The sequence below is a fragment of the Somniosus microcephalus genome, chromosome 2, assembly GCF_052327205.1.
Source record: "Somniosus microcephalus isolate GS21.2 chromosome 2, FLI_Smic_1.0, whole genome shotgun sequence".
NCBI classification, from domain to species: Eukaryota; Metazoa; Chordata; class Chondrichthyes; order Squaliformes; family Somniosidae; genus Somniosus; species Somniosus microcephalus.
This window is the reverse complement of record NC_140988.1, coordinates 219,399,422-219,414,421: the sequence shown is the minus strand read 5'-3', so window position 1 is coordinate 219,414,421 and position 15,000 is coordinate 219,399,422.

Sequence of the window (15,000 nt, the reverse complement as noted above, 5' to 3'; positions counted from 1 at the left end):
AATACACACCGGCACAAATGACCTAAGGGCCCAGCAGAAAAGGGTAGCAACATCGCTCGGATCAGTGATTGAGAAGGCAAGCGACACCTTCCCAAACACTAGAATCACTGTTTCCACACTATTGCCGAGAAGAGACTTCAACAACAAAACAATCCATGAGATAAATGCCAGCATAGCAAGAGACTGTGAATTAAAACATAACGTGCACCTGGCCCAACACCCCACCCTCGATGTGGAATGTCTTCACGACCACGCCCATATCCACAGGAAGAGAATGTCGGTCTTTGCGAAGGCCCTGAAGGACATCGCTTTTAACCGGGTCCACACCCAGACTCCAAGAGGACCCCACCCCCCGACCACCAAAGACCAACGGGATACAGACCAGGACTACTACAGAGACCACCACCACACCAACCGGGACCAGAGAGGATCCCCATGCACAACAACAATGTCGGACCTGCACCACTCCTGCCCTACAGGGGAACAGGACCACCCCCAGCCAGGCAGAGGGTGAGGTGCTCAGGGCGTACGCAATACCACAGACAGAGGCAATCCATTAAGAGACATAATGCAGATGATCAGCAGCATCTACTCCCGCCTTATGGGTCAGAAAAAAATAAGGACTAATTGTTAGAAAGAGTTGTAACCAATTATCCTCAGCATTTATAGACAATTGAAATGTTCTTTTTTCCCCATTTAGACATGACAAACACATATCACTATTTATCATATTTTAACCCATCACAGTAAAAGATCAATTTTAGCATGAAATCCTTATATATCTCAACCTGGAATATCCAAGGTCTACGCTCTTCTATGCTTGGCATGAAGAGTGGGACCCCAGAGTTCCTAGATGAAATTAAAGATCTGGATATTGTCTTTTTACAGGAAACCTGGTGTAGAGGAGAAGGGCACACTGGCTGTCCCCATGGATACACAGAGCTAGTGGTCCCCTCCAATAAACTGCCAGGAGTAACCCAGGGCAGAGAATCTGGAGGCACACTTATAGTGTATGTGCCTTTAAGAGCCCCATGTGTACTGTAATGCCAGTAATGGCCACTCGGGCTATATAAGCCTGTATATTGTGTTGTATCCATTAGTTCCCCTCCAGACTTTGTTTAGTAAACACCTATGAACCAAACTCCTGTCTTCAGTGTCTCTATCAACACACAGACACAACAGTGGCGACGAAGTGGAAACGGACTTATCTGCAATTCGGCAGCACCTCAAGGACATCGATTCCTCTGGTGTCCAGAAGAATCAAGAAAGTGAAAGAAGCTGTGGTTTCACCAGCTGGCCAAGCTGGTGGCAGGTACTGCGCTAATCCTTCCTGGGCGTCAGGCTGGGGCTCCAGCGGCTGGCCCTATAGCTGGGACAAGCAGCGAAATCGGTGGCAAGCAGTAACAGATGGGGAGGGAGCACTCGGGAGACGGCCGGCGCTGCAAGCAGGTCGGCGTTCAGACCTAGAGAGAAAGTCCAGCGGGAACGAGTCTCCAACTGTAAGTAAATAAATAAAAAAAGAACGGAAACCGCGGGAAACAGCGTTGTCATCGGCAGCAGTGGCGGGAAAGCACAGGAAGCGCCATATCTTTTCTGCAGAAAAGAAAGAAAAGCGCGGGAAGCGCCATATCTTTTCTAAGATGCCTAAGTCTGGCAATATTGATGCTTTTGATAACGAGATAGAGGATTGGACCACATATGTGGAAAGAGTGGAGGTATATTGCACTGCAAATGGAATAGAAGATGAAAAAAAAGCTTCAGTACTGCTAAATCTAATGGGCGCAAAGACATACGGGCTGTTACGAAATTTAATCACCCCAGCCAAACCAAAGGACAAGAATTTTAAAGAAATTGTTGATACCCTACAGGAGCACTTAAACCCAACACCGCTGCTGATAGCAGAATGATTCAAATTCATCAAGAGAAATCAACACAAGAATGAAAGTAACGCTGATAACCTCACCGAATTAAGAAAGCTATCAAAACACTGCCAATTCGGGGCAGGACTAGCAGATTATCTTCGAGACAAATTCGTCTGCAGTCTCTTAAGTGAAGGAACACAGAAAAGGCTGCTTTCTGAAAAAGATTTAACACTGGACAAGGCTTTCAGTATGGCTGTATCACACGAAGCAGCCGCAATAGGAGCTGCAGAGATACAACAAAAGACACAGGACTTCGGCACCCATGAAATGACACAGGGTTTCGAGAGATGTTATCGCTGCGGCAGATCCACCCATAACCAGAGGGACTGCTGGTTCAAGGACAAAGCATGCAGGCAATGTGGAAAGATTGGACACATTGCATGGGTATGCCGATCTGGACAAAATACATCCACAGACAGGAAAAAAAAAATCAATAAAGAAAAGTACAGAAAGGTACAAATGATGACGGACAGTAGCTCCGAAGACCAGAAGAGCGATAGCGACTCCGAAAACAAGAGACTAAGCTGTCTCAAATTACATAATGTAATTGCCAAAGATGATTACCAGACCATTTGGGTTACCCTCACGATAGCAGGGTCCCCAGTTAAAATGGAGCTAAATACAGGATCAGCTCTGACCGTCATAAATCGACGTGATTACGAGCGGCTATTTCCGCATATACCTTTAAAAGACACATCCATTATCTTGAAAACATATACAGGGCAGAAAGTATACCCCAAAGGAAAAATAAAGGTGCCTGTTGTATACAACAGCAAGGAAATACAAAAGTTGTATTTATACATTCTACAAGATGGTGGCCCACTGCTGTTGGGACGTGAATGGATCAGGAAAATACGTTTAGACTGGCACTCCATTCAGGCACTGACGGTGACCAGAAAGAAAAAAAATGATGATGACGTCATACCTGAACGATTAAAAGACATCTTGGCCAACGCCAAAGAAGTGCTTCAAGAGAAACTAGGAACCTTGAAAGGCATCACCGCCTCAATAAAAGTGGAAGATGCAGCAATTCCCAAGTTTTTTAAAGCAAGACCGGTGCCATACGCAATTCGTCCAGCAGTCGAGGCAGAGCTGGAGAATTTGGAAAATGCAGGCGTATTATCCAAAATAGATTGGAGCGAGTGGGCAACACCCATCGTTCCAGTCATGAAGAAAGCATTGAATAATGATAAATCTGAAGAACAGAGAAAAATTCGCATCTGTGGAGACTTCAAGGTGACAGTAAACCTGGTCCTTCACACGGTACAGTATCCTCTTCCGAGGATAGAAGATATTTTCGCCTCACTATCCGGAGGGAAACGTTTCACCAAAATTGACTTGGCACAGGCATATCTACAGATGGAGGTTGAAGAGGCCTCTAAAAAATATCTCACGATAAATACGCACAAAGGTCTGTACCAGTACAATCGACTGGTTTTCGGAGTAGCATCCGCTCCAGCTATCTGGCAAAGAGCTATGGAGCAAGTCCTCCAAGGGATTCCGGGGACTCAATGCTACCTAGACGACATCCTTGTAACAGGTGAAAATGACAATGAGCACCCTGCCAATTTGGAGCAGGTGCTCACTAGGCTGAGAGAACGGGGCCTACGAGCAAATCGCCCCAAGTGCGAATTTTTCCAAAATCAAATATCATATTGTGGCCACATAATTAATAAGGAAGGGTTGCATAAGTCACCTGAAAAAATGGAATCGGTCATAAAAGCCCCAGCACCTGAAAATGTTTCACAAGTAAGGTCGTTCCTGGGATTAATAAATTACTATCATAAATTTTTACCGAACTTATCAACTCTTCCACACCCTCTTAATGAACTGCTACAAACAGGAGTAATTTGGAAATGGAGCAAAGACTGTAAACGTGCCTTTCATAAATGCAAAGACTTAATCACGTCCAAAGAAGTTTTGGCTCATTACAACCCATCACTGCCAATCAGACTGGCGTGCGATGCATCCCCTTACGGCATAGGAGCAGTATTATCGCATAAATTCCCTGATGGCTCGGAACGGCCAATAGCTTTTGCGTCACACTCATTGAACTCAGCTGAGCGTAACTATGCCCAAATCAACAGGGAAGCACTCAGCCTGGTATGGGGAGTGAAGAAATTCAACCATTACCTACACGGACAAAAATTTACCTTGTTGACTGACCATCAACCCCTCATCTCCCTGGCAAAGGGTACACATTGACTTTGCTGGTCCATTTATGGACTCAATGTTCTTAATCGCGGTTGATGCACACTCCAAGTGGCCGGAGGTAATAAAGATGTCCTCCACCATCACGGAAAAAACCATCACAGTATTAAGGACCATATTTGCCAGGAATGGGCTGCCAGAACAGATCTGTTCTGATAATGGACCGCAATTTGTGTCCGAAGAATTCAGGAAGTTCTTAAAAAACAATGGGGTTAAGCACTACACGTCCGCCCCATACCTTCCCGCCACCAATGGATTGGCTGAAAGGTTTGTCCAGACCTTCAAGAAGGCCATAAAGGCCATGGGTAATGAAGACATAAAACTTCAGCACAAGGTGGATAACTTCTTGTTCACATACAGGAATGCAACACATCTGGTTACAAACCAAACTCCCGCCATGATGTTCTTCAATAGAAGCCTAAGATGCCGGCTGGATTTGATCAAGCCCAACATCAGAAGGGACGTGGAGAACCAGTAATTTCAAGGCATGAATGAAAGGCCAACTTGAACCTTCCAGATAGGTCAACAAGTTTTCGCCCGGGACTACCGTACCGAGAAATGGCAGCCTGGAACTATCTGCACATGACTAGGACCACTGATGTATACCGTGGGCATCGGAGAAAGCATAATAAGGCGCCATGCTGACCAAATCATAGAGTCATCCGAAAAGTGACAACCTACACCACAACTCTATACGCCTAACGATGAAGTAGAGATACCCATATCTACCTCCGATCCAGTGATACTGGAACCCGATGAACCCGACACTGGCATTCAAGCTGAATCAGCCTTGCCAAAAGAACCTACTACACCACCAGAAACTACTACACCACCAAGGCGTTATCCGGACCGAGTCAGGAAGCCTCCAGAGAGACTGACTTATAATTAATTAACTGCAGCAATGTGTATATTATTTTTCTTATAACATGTAATTAATAATTACTTAACTTATTATGTACTGGTTAGCTAAAAGGGGAGGAATTGTAGTGTATGTGCCTTTAAGAGCCCCATGTGTACTGTAATGCTGGTAATGGCCACTCGGGCTATATAAGCCTATATATTGTGTTGTATCCATTAGTTCCCCTCCAGACTTTGTTTAGTAAACATCTATGAACCAAACTCCTGTCTTCAGTGTCTCTATCAACACACAGACACAGCAATACTGATTTGGCTTAAAGCAGAGCTTAGGAATTACATTAAATTTATAAAAAAGGGCGAAAACCACTTATGGCTCAAAATTAAGAGGGGCATCATCTCTAGCATGCAAGATGTTTTCATTTGCACACTCTATATCCCCCCGACAGAATCCCCGTACTTCAAAGAGGACACCTTCTCCAACATAGAGAGGGAGATTATCCAATTTCAGGCCCAGGGAAATGTGTTGATCTGTGGTGACCTCAACTCAAGAACTGGCGAAGAACCAGACTTCACCGATAATCAGGGGAATAATTACATATTTGGGAATAACCACTTTGATCTCCCTTTCCATCCACACAGGCATAACTGCGACAAACAGACAAATGCTAACGGAAAACAGCTCCTGCAGCTCTGTCGAAGCCTGGGTCTGTACATTGTCAATGGTAGGTTCATGGGAGACTACCTAGGAAGATCCACCTATTGCTCACCTCTTGGCTTCAGCACCGTAGACTATATGATTATGGATCTAGACCCATCCTCTTTCAGAGCATTCACAGTCAAACCACAAACAACACTGTCAGATCACAGTCAAATTACTGCATATCTTAAAAGAACAGAAACAACCAACACAGAAACACAACCCAGTAAGCTGTACAACATTAAACAATCCTACAGATGGGCCAAAAGCAGCACGGAAAAATACCAGAAAGCAATTAGCAATCAATCAACTCAAGGTCTCTTGGACACCTTTCTGGAAAATACATACACACACAATAAAGAAGGTGTAAACCGGGCAGTGAATAACCTAAATAATATTTTTGATAATTTGGCATCAATGTCAAATTTGAAAGTTTGCAAGAATAAACCCAAAACAAAAAACTACGAAAAATGGTTTGACTCAGATTGCCAGAACATGAGGAAAAAACTCAGAAAAATATCAAACCAAAAACACAGACAGCCAGAAAACGAGGAATTATGCCTTACTTATTGTCAGGCACTAACACAATACAAAAAAACACTCATACCAAGAAAGAGCAGTATATTAAGAATACACTCAGCTCCATTGAGGAATCCATTGATTCCAATTGTTTCTGGCACAACTGGAATACATTACACAAAAAATAACATGACGAATTGGCCATTCAAAATGGAGACACATGGGAAAACAATTTTGAAAAATTATACCAGAAAAATACACTAAGCCCAGAGCAATACCAAATATGCAAAAAACTGGAAAAGCTAGAATTGGCCATAAAAGATGACCAAAACCCGCTAGACCCCATAATAACTGAAAAAGAGCTAGTTGAAAAACTCAAGGACCTGCGACCAGGAAAAGCTTGTGGTGCAGACGGCATCCTAAGTGAGAAGATTAAACACACGGACGATAAAATGAAATTGGCTATCCTAAAACTCTTCAAATTGGTTCTGAGTGTCGGTTACTTCCTTGGTATCTGGAACAAAGGACTCATAACGCCCATATACAAAAGTGGAGACAAAGCTGACCCAAATAACTATCGAGGCAACTGTGTAAACAGCAACCTGGGGAAGGTATTCTGTAGTATCATAAACAAAAGACTTATAAACTTCTTTGAGGAGCACAATGTCTTGAGTAAAAGCCAAATTGGATTCCTACCAAACTATAGAACATCAGATCATATCTTCACCCTACAGACCCTAATTGACAAACATGTTCATCAAAACAAAAGCAAAATTTTTGCCTGCTTTATAGATTTCCAGAAGGCTTTCAATTCCATCTGGCACGACAGTCTATTCTTGAAATTATTGAAAGTGGTGTAGGGGGAAAAACATATGATGTAATTAAATCAATGTATACAAACAATAAATGTGCAGTTAAAATTGGAGACAAACAAACAAAATACTTCCCACAGGGGCGTGGTGTGGTGCAGGGCTTGCCCATCTCACCGACACTCTTTAATATTTACATAAATGAACTGGCAAAACTACTTGAACAATCTACAGCACCCGGCCTCACCCTATATGAATCCAAGGTTAAATTCCTCCTCTATGCAGATGACCTGGTTCTGCTGTCACCAACGAAGGAGGGTCTACAGCAGAACCTGGATCTGCTAGAGTCGTTCTGTCAGACCTGGGCCCTGACAATAAACCCCCAAAAAACCAAAGTCCTTGTGTTCCAGCAAAGATCCAGACATCAGGGACCCAGAATAAATTTCACACTAGGAACAACTAAAATTGAACAAACCACTAGCTACACATACTTGGGCTTAAAATGAGCTCTACGGGAAATTTTCATCTGGCTGTGAATGAACTGAAAGAGAAAGCTAGAAGGGCTTTCTGTGCCATTAAAAAATCAATCCAAATAGAAACCCCGATTAGCATTTGGCTCAAAATTAGTAAATCAGTAATTGAACCAATTGCACTCTACGGCAGTGAGGTGTGGGGATTGTTAACACAAAAAGAATTTGCAAACTGGGACAAACACCCAATTGAGATCCTACATGCAGAATTCGGTAAAAGTAGCCTCTGGACTCAAAGGAAAACTGTAAACAATGCATGCAGTGCAGAACTAGGCCAATATCCATTAATAATTACTATCCAAAAAAGAGCCACCAAATTTTGGAAACACCTAAAAATGAGCAAGCCCCACTGCTATCATTACGAATCACTGAAATGCCAAGAGGAGACCATAAAGAAGAATACCCTCAGTCAACTAGTCCTGGGACTCAGTGAAGTAACTACTAACACTACTAACAATAACCAACCCCAGGACAGTGATATCGTAGCACAGAGAATTCGACCCAACAAAATTGTCACTAAGCAAAAGGAAAAATATCTGTCATATTGGGCAGAAACAACAAAAACCCAAAACAAACTCAATTGCTACTTGGCACTAAACAAACAATAAAACATGGCTGAATACCTGACCATGGTAAAGGATAGCAAACTGAGAAAACCTTGACAATGTACAGACTTAGTGAACATAGCCTGGCCATCGAAAAAGGCAGACACAGGCAGACCCAGCTGCCAAGAGAGGACAGGATATGCTCTCACTGCTGTCAGGGAGTGGTGGAGACAGAGATGCACTTCCTCACAGCTTGTGGAAAATATCAGGGCATCAGGGAGAATTTCTACCCAAAATTCACAAAAATATGCCCTGAATTCAGAAATTTGAATGACGACCAAAAACTCCCATACCGACTCGGGGAACAGAGAAATTGTGTAACCTTAGCGGCACACCATGTTACAGCTTGCCATAAACAGAGGGACAACCATTAAATCTAAGAAAAGAGTATATACAAATTATACGAATGAATATTTATACACTCAGGGATAAATCTGTTTTTACACTGTATGGATAGATCTGCGTTTATGTGTTCATCCATAAATGTTTTTCGATGCTTTGGCAACATAAGATGTAACTTATCATGTGTCGAAGTCTCGACTCCCGAGTAAGACTCTTAAACACAAAGTATCGTCAAAGACAGGCTTTATTTGCTTGCAAGGGAAGGGCTGTGTAGTCAAAGGCTACATCAGACCTCTTCAAAGTAATACAGAATTTGTAACATATTTATACAGTACAGAAACAAAACAGGCTTTCTATGCCACATGACATAGTATTGAATCATACCTGATTACAAAGGCACAGACCTTGTGAATTATTGGAACAACGTATTCCAGGCTTCGTTAGAATAACGAACAGAAATACCTTGAGATAAGATTAATTAATCCTTTATTATGGGATCCTTCTGTTCTCCCACTGTACCAACTGAGCCTGTGGGCCGATGTTTACCTTATCCTGTGCTTGGCTATTTGTTTGGTAAACGAGGCTCCTTGTTAAGTTTGTCACAGATAAGGAGTACGTATGTAGCATTCCTAAATTGTCTCATCCCCTTGAAACTGATTAGTGAATCATGCTGTCGGCCATTTGAGTTTTTATTCTATGCCTAGGAAGTCATTTTGTGTCTAAGTGAGAAACTGTACTTCCACATTCTTCCCTTTTGTCCTTACTAGGACAACATAACTGAAATTAACCTCTTCCTATTGGTCCTCATACCAAATTTAGATTTTAGCCAAGGATACCGACTTCTTTGCCATTTTGAACCATCCCTGGAATTTACCTGTATTGATGGTTGACCTTGTCTAAGATCGTCTTTCTTCTCTGTCTATTCTTAGTGTTTGGGCGTGTGTTCTTGTAGGGTTTAATTATGTTTGATTTGATTTCAGGTTCATGTCTTTGTAAAGTTCTGCAGCTTATGTTAGCCTGCAGTGTTCTAGTTTCCCTGCAGATATATTTTGTCTAAGTCTTCTAATCCTTATAATTGTATTTTATTCAATCATCTCAGTTCCTCATCTAGGGGACCATTCTTTTCCTCTACTGACTTTACTTCTCTCTGTATCATCATATTCATTGCAGGCAAGACTGCCTTGCCTAACCTATTGCAACAACACTTAATCGTTGTGACAAACAGAGCAATGCATAAAATCAGGGCTATTACTACTACCAGTCCATGCAATAATATTTGTCCTACTGATCCCAGCCATCCTCCCAATATCCAGTCAGCCCAGCCTTGGTTCTTTGGGTTTTCATACTGACTTACTGCGTCTAGCATATTCGTAAGACATGTACAAAAAAGTATTCACGTGTAATTCTCGTTTCTTTCGGGATCTTTCCCCATCTCCTTGGCATATTAGACTCAGTAGTCCGATTAGTATACAAAATATAAGTAACGTCTTCATTGTTAGAGTCTTTCAAAATTCAATTGTCTCTATTCGGTGCCTTCTTGCAGTGGGATGCGTGAATCCAGGAAGATCTTTCCTTGACTTTTACGGCTGTGTTTGTAGTCAGGAGCACTTGATATGGTCCTTCGAAGCGTGGTTGCAGACCGTTCTTCCTTTTAAAAACCTTCACGTAGACGTCATCTCCAGGTTCCAAGTCGTGGCACTTTCCCTCTGCTGGACTCGTTTGAGCTTCCTTTACCTGTTGGTGTAAGCTGGAAATACATTTTGTTAATGCGATGCAATAGTTTAGCATAGTCTCGTCCATTTTATGAATGTCCATTTGTTTCACCGTAAATGGTGCCGAAAATGGCAGTCTTAGGGGTCGTCCCATAACAATCTCATGTGGAGACAGTCCATTTGTCCCGAGTTAGTTGCTGCTCGCATTATCATCAATGCTAAGGGTAATAGTTCGACCCATTTAAGTCCAGTTTCATTGCAAAGTTTAGAAAGTTTATTCTTCAGCACTCCATTATGTCTTTCCACCAGTCCTGTGGATTGTGGATGATAACTGCAGTGAAAATGCTGGTTAATCTGCAAAGCTTTACATAGTTCTTTTATAATTGCTCCAGTGAAGTGCGATCCTCTGTCGCTTGAAAGCTGCATAGGTATTCCAAACCTTGGTATGATTTCTTTTAACAAGCACTTTGCTACTGTTACAGCATCATTTTTACATGGGAAAGCTTCGACCCATCTTGAAAACATATCTATAATTACTAACACATACTTAAATCCTAAACATGGAGGTAATTCAATAAAATCCATTTGCAAATTTACAAAAGGGCCTGATGGATTCGGGTGGGAGGCAGGCTGTACTTTTGCTGTTTTACCTGGATTCATTTCCTGGCATGTGGTGCACCTTTCACTGATTTGTTTTGCAATTGCCGAAATACCTGGTGCATACCATGTTTGATTAATATAGTCTGCCATCCCCCCTTTGCCCGCATGCGTGAACACATGAACGCATCGGGCAATCCATGGGAGTAAAGATTTAGGCGCCACCATGCGGCCGTCATGGTGAACCCATACCCCTTCAGGCGTTTTAAAGCAAGAATCCCTTGCCCAAGCTAACACTTCGTCCGGGTTAGCCTGTGACTGAAAGGCTAAAACATCATTAATAGAAGGTGGGTCATTATCTGATTTTTGTTGACGCAAAACAAAGGCTGAGACCTGTGGCCCTGTATCTGACAGAGCGGCTGATTTAGCAGCTCTATCTGATCGCTCGTTACCCGAGGATATCTGATCCTGACTGCCTGTATGAGCCTGACATTTAATAACTGAAATCTTAGTGGGGCACACCAGAGCCTTTAAAAGATTATTGATTTGCTCAGCATTCTCAATAGTTGATCCTGAGGAAGTTAGAATCCCCCTTAATTTCCAGATCTGTCCATAATCGTGAGCAACTCCAAAAGCATACCTGGAGTCAGTATAAATGTTAACAGTTTGATCAGTAGCCAATATACAAGCTCTGGTAAGAGTGAAGAGTTCTGCTTGTTGCGCTGAAAATGACTGAGGTAGTGAGAGCGCTTCCATAACTGAATAATCATCTGAAACGGCATACCCAGCCCTAGGTGATCCCTTGTCATCCCTAAGGGCCGATCCATCTACGTAGAATACCAAGTCACTATTAGGAATAGGAGTTTCAGATAGATCTGTTCGGGCCTTGGTAGCTAACTGGGTAACCGTCTCACAGCAGCGCGGGATTCCGTCCTCTTCTGTTGGTAGCAGCGTGGCTGGATTCAAAACTGAACATCTTTGAATTAGGAGATTGGAGTTGGATAACAGTGCAACCTCATATTTGCTGCTACGGGCTGATGTTAGATGCTGAGTGGCGTATTTTGATAACAGTACTTCCACTGAATGTGGTACAAACAAAACGGTTCGGTGATTAAGCGTGATACCTTGAGCTTGTTGTACAGCATAATAGGCAGCAGCTAGAATTGGCAGGCATCCAGGCAGGCCGCATGCAACGGGATCCAATTGAGTAACTGTCTTTTATAGTCGTGTCTTTTCCCGTGCCTTCATAAAAGGCAGTGCAATGCAGATTCATGTGCCAGCTGTCTAATTTCAAATCCTTCTGGTACTCTGAGACTGTTCTTGAGGCACGGTGTAGTGCTCCTACAATTATCATTAGTTTATGGCTTATTTCTTGGTTTTCATTTGCCCACTGGTAGACAATGGGAGGGGAGCATTCTTGTAAAAGGCACAAGGTACATCTATCGGTCGGAACGTGTATCTGCAGTCCCTTTTCTGAACAAATTATTGTTGCCTGCATTTTGCACAACAAGTCTCTCCCTAAAAGGTTCATGGGGGCGTCGTCTGATAACAAAAAAGCATGTTGGCCAGAAAAATTATCTGCTCGTATTTGTAACGGTTGTGACCATGTCAGAGTCTGTGAGACACCAGGAAGTCCTATGCAGGTAACATCCTTGTCAGTGCATGGAATTCCTGTAGCGTATTGTTTTGTCAATAGTGAGGTTGTGGCTCCTGTGTCGACGAGAAAAGGGAGTTTCTTGCCTTGCATATTTATGGATAGGTATGGCTCATCTTTAGAATTTAGCGATACTAGTGGTAATTGGAGAGTGTGGGTATTGTTCGGGGCCGTTTCTCCGTGTCATGCTGAATAATTTTGCCCTGGGGGTCCGAATTGTCCTTCCATAATCTGACCTCCCCAAGGATCCCCTGTTGTAAAGCCTGCTTGTGGACGAGTGTGAACCTGGGCTTGGGTATTTGTATTTACTGGGGCACCTCCCCAGCCTTGATTTTGCTGTTTGGGGAACGGGCAATTGGGCTTCCAGTGTCCGATCTGACCACAGTTAAAACACGGAGAGTTTGCGCCTCTTCCGTTCCACTGGCCTCTGCCAGTCCCTCCTCTACTATTTCCTCTAAATCTGCCTCTGTTATACCCTCTACCTCGTCCCCTGTTTTGACCCTGGTAGTAAATAGTAGTCTGGGCGGTCGGGGCTGGAGAAGCTGCTTGCTCCATTAACAAGGAAACTTTACTCTTTTGATCTTTATTCCTTTCAAGATTTGTGTCAACTCAGGAATGGTTTTATGTCTCCAGTCAAGGCAAACTAAAGTCAACGGTTCCTTAAGTTCTGTTCTGAGGCCGTTTACAAGGGCGTTAATTAAAGGGATTTGGTCATTTTCTTTTGTCATACCCGAATGCTGTCCCATAACTGCTTCCATTCTTTCTATATAATCCTCAACGTCTTCATCCCTTTTCTGAGTTGTCTCAATTATCTTATCTAGTGTTGATTATATTCTCCTGACTTACAGCACTGGGGTCGGGTGATTCACCACCCGCTGCGCCTTGTTGTTGCACTTCGTATTCAGGAGGTGGGGCTGGTCTTCTGAACCATCCCTGATCCTCGTCATCACTGGAATGAGTCGTGGGCATGGGAGGATATTCACAGGGAGGAGCGGTAGGCTTCGGGTTTTGTCTTAAAGGCATTAGCGTAACCTTTTCTTGTTTAATCAATTTATTCATTAGATCTCTTTTCTTATTTTTGTTCTCAATTTTACTAGCTAATATGCTGCGTTCCTTACGTTTTTCTGCTTCCCTTTTCCAATCTGAGAAGGCAGACCAATTTACTGACTTTGCACCCCTTCTTCTTGGGTCTCTGCCTGCTAGGCAGTTTTCTAGACACGTGATTCTATCTAGATTAAATGTACCATCCACGGGGAAAGGGTGTCTGTCTTTCTTGGTCCATCTAGCCCACTTAGGTAAATCATTTATGGATATCTGACCATAGTAGGTAAAGACATAAGAAGCGGGAGTTCCTTTTTTTTTTTTCCTGGGATCTTGCTCTGTGCAGCTCCCATCTTAGTTTGTATGTTTTTTTTTTTAACTAGGCTCTCTTCTTCTAGATCGCAAGTTTCACCCCTTACCCCCTTACGACTATTACTGACTGTCCAAAGGACCATAAGTGATGAAAAATAACAAGTAATAACAACAGTCAAAGAAATGACAAGTAATGCAGCCGCCCAAACAGGCAAACAGACCAAATATTCAGACATATATCTTATACTCTAAACTAAACAAATAGTCAATTCTCAGTTTGCGTTGTACGCCACTAAAAGCTGAGTCCTTAACATTTAACTTATACTTTATGTGAGAGTCTTCTGTCTTAACGTTGTCAATAATCAACAAACAAAACGGAAAACAATGGTTGCGATAATTCTTAACCTCTATATTCATATAAAATCCTTATGCTTTAATGCGAGGGGCTTGAACCCTCGTAGAAGGTATCTCAACGGAGAATAGTCCCGAGCCTGGTAATACAGGTCATTAAAACACAGTGACAATCCTCAAACGATACTTTCTGCCGCGGGTCTCTCACCCCGGCTCAAGGGACCCACCCTTGATACTGCATTTTTAACTTGGTACCTTATCTGTCTGGGACTCAGCCCTGTCGACTTTCCTCTTGCCTTCTTTGCCCAATACTTTTTTTTTTAAAGACTTGAGTTGTCAGTATTCTCCTCCTTTCAGTGGTCAACAATAAAAGAAGCAAAAGTTACAGGATTCAACTCAAGTCTGAAACACGAGTCTTAACTTGATCGCAGTACTCCCGTCGGAAGAAACAGACCACACCAATTCAATATCTAATGAGAAATCCTTTTATGTGATAAAACATCACTGTGGCCATTCAAGATCTGTCATTAGAGATTCACGATGCCCTTGTCCGTGACTTACCGAAAGGCAGCAAGCGATCTCGGTGGAACCGCCAAGTAATACTGTCGAAGTCTCGACTCCCGAGTAAGACTCTTAAACACAAAGTATCGTCAAAGACAGGCTTTATTTGCTTGCAAGGGAAGGGTTGTGTAGTCAAAGGTTACATCAGACCTCTTCAAAGTAATACAGAATTTATAACATATTTATACAGTACAGAAACAAAACAGGCTTTCTATGCCACATGACATAGTATTGAATCATACCTGATTACAAAGGCACAGACCTTGTGAATTATTGGAA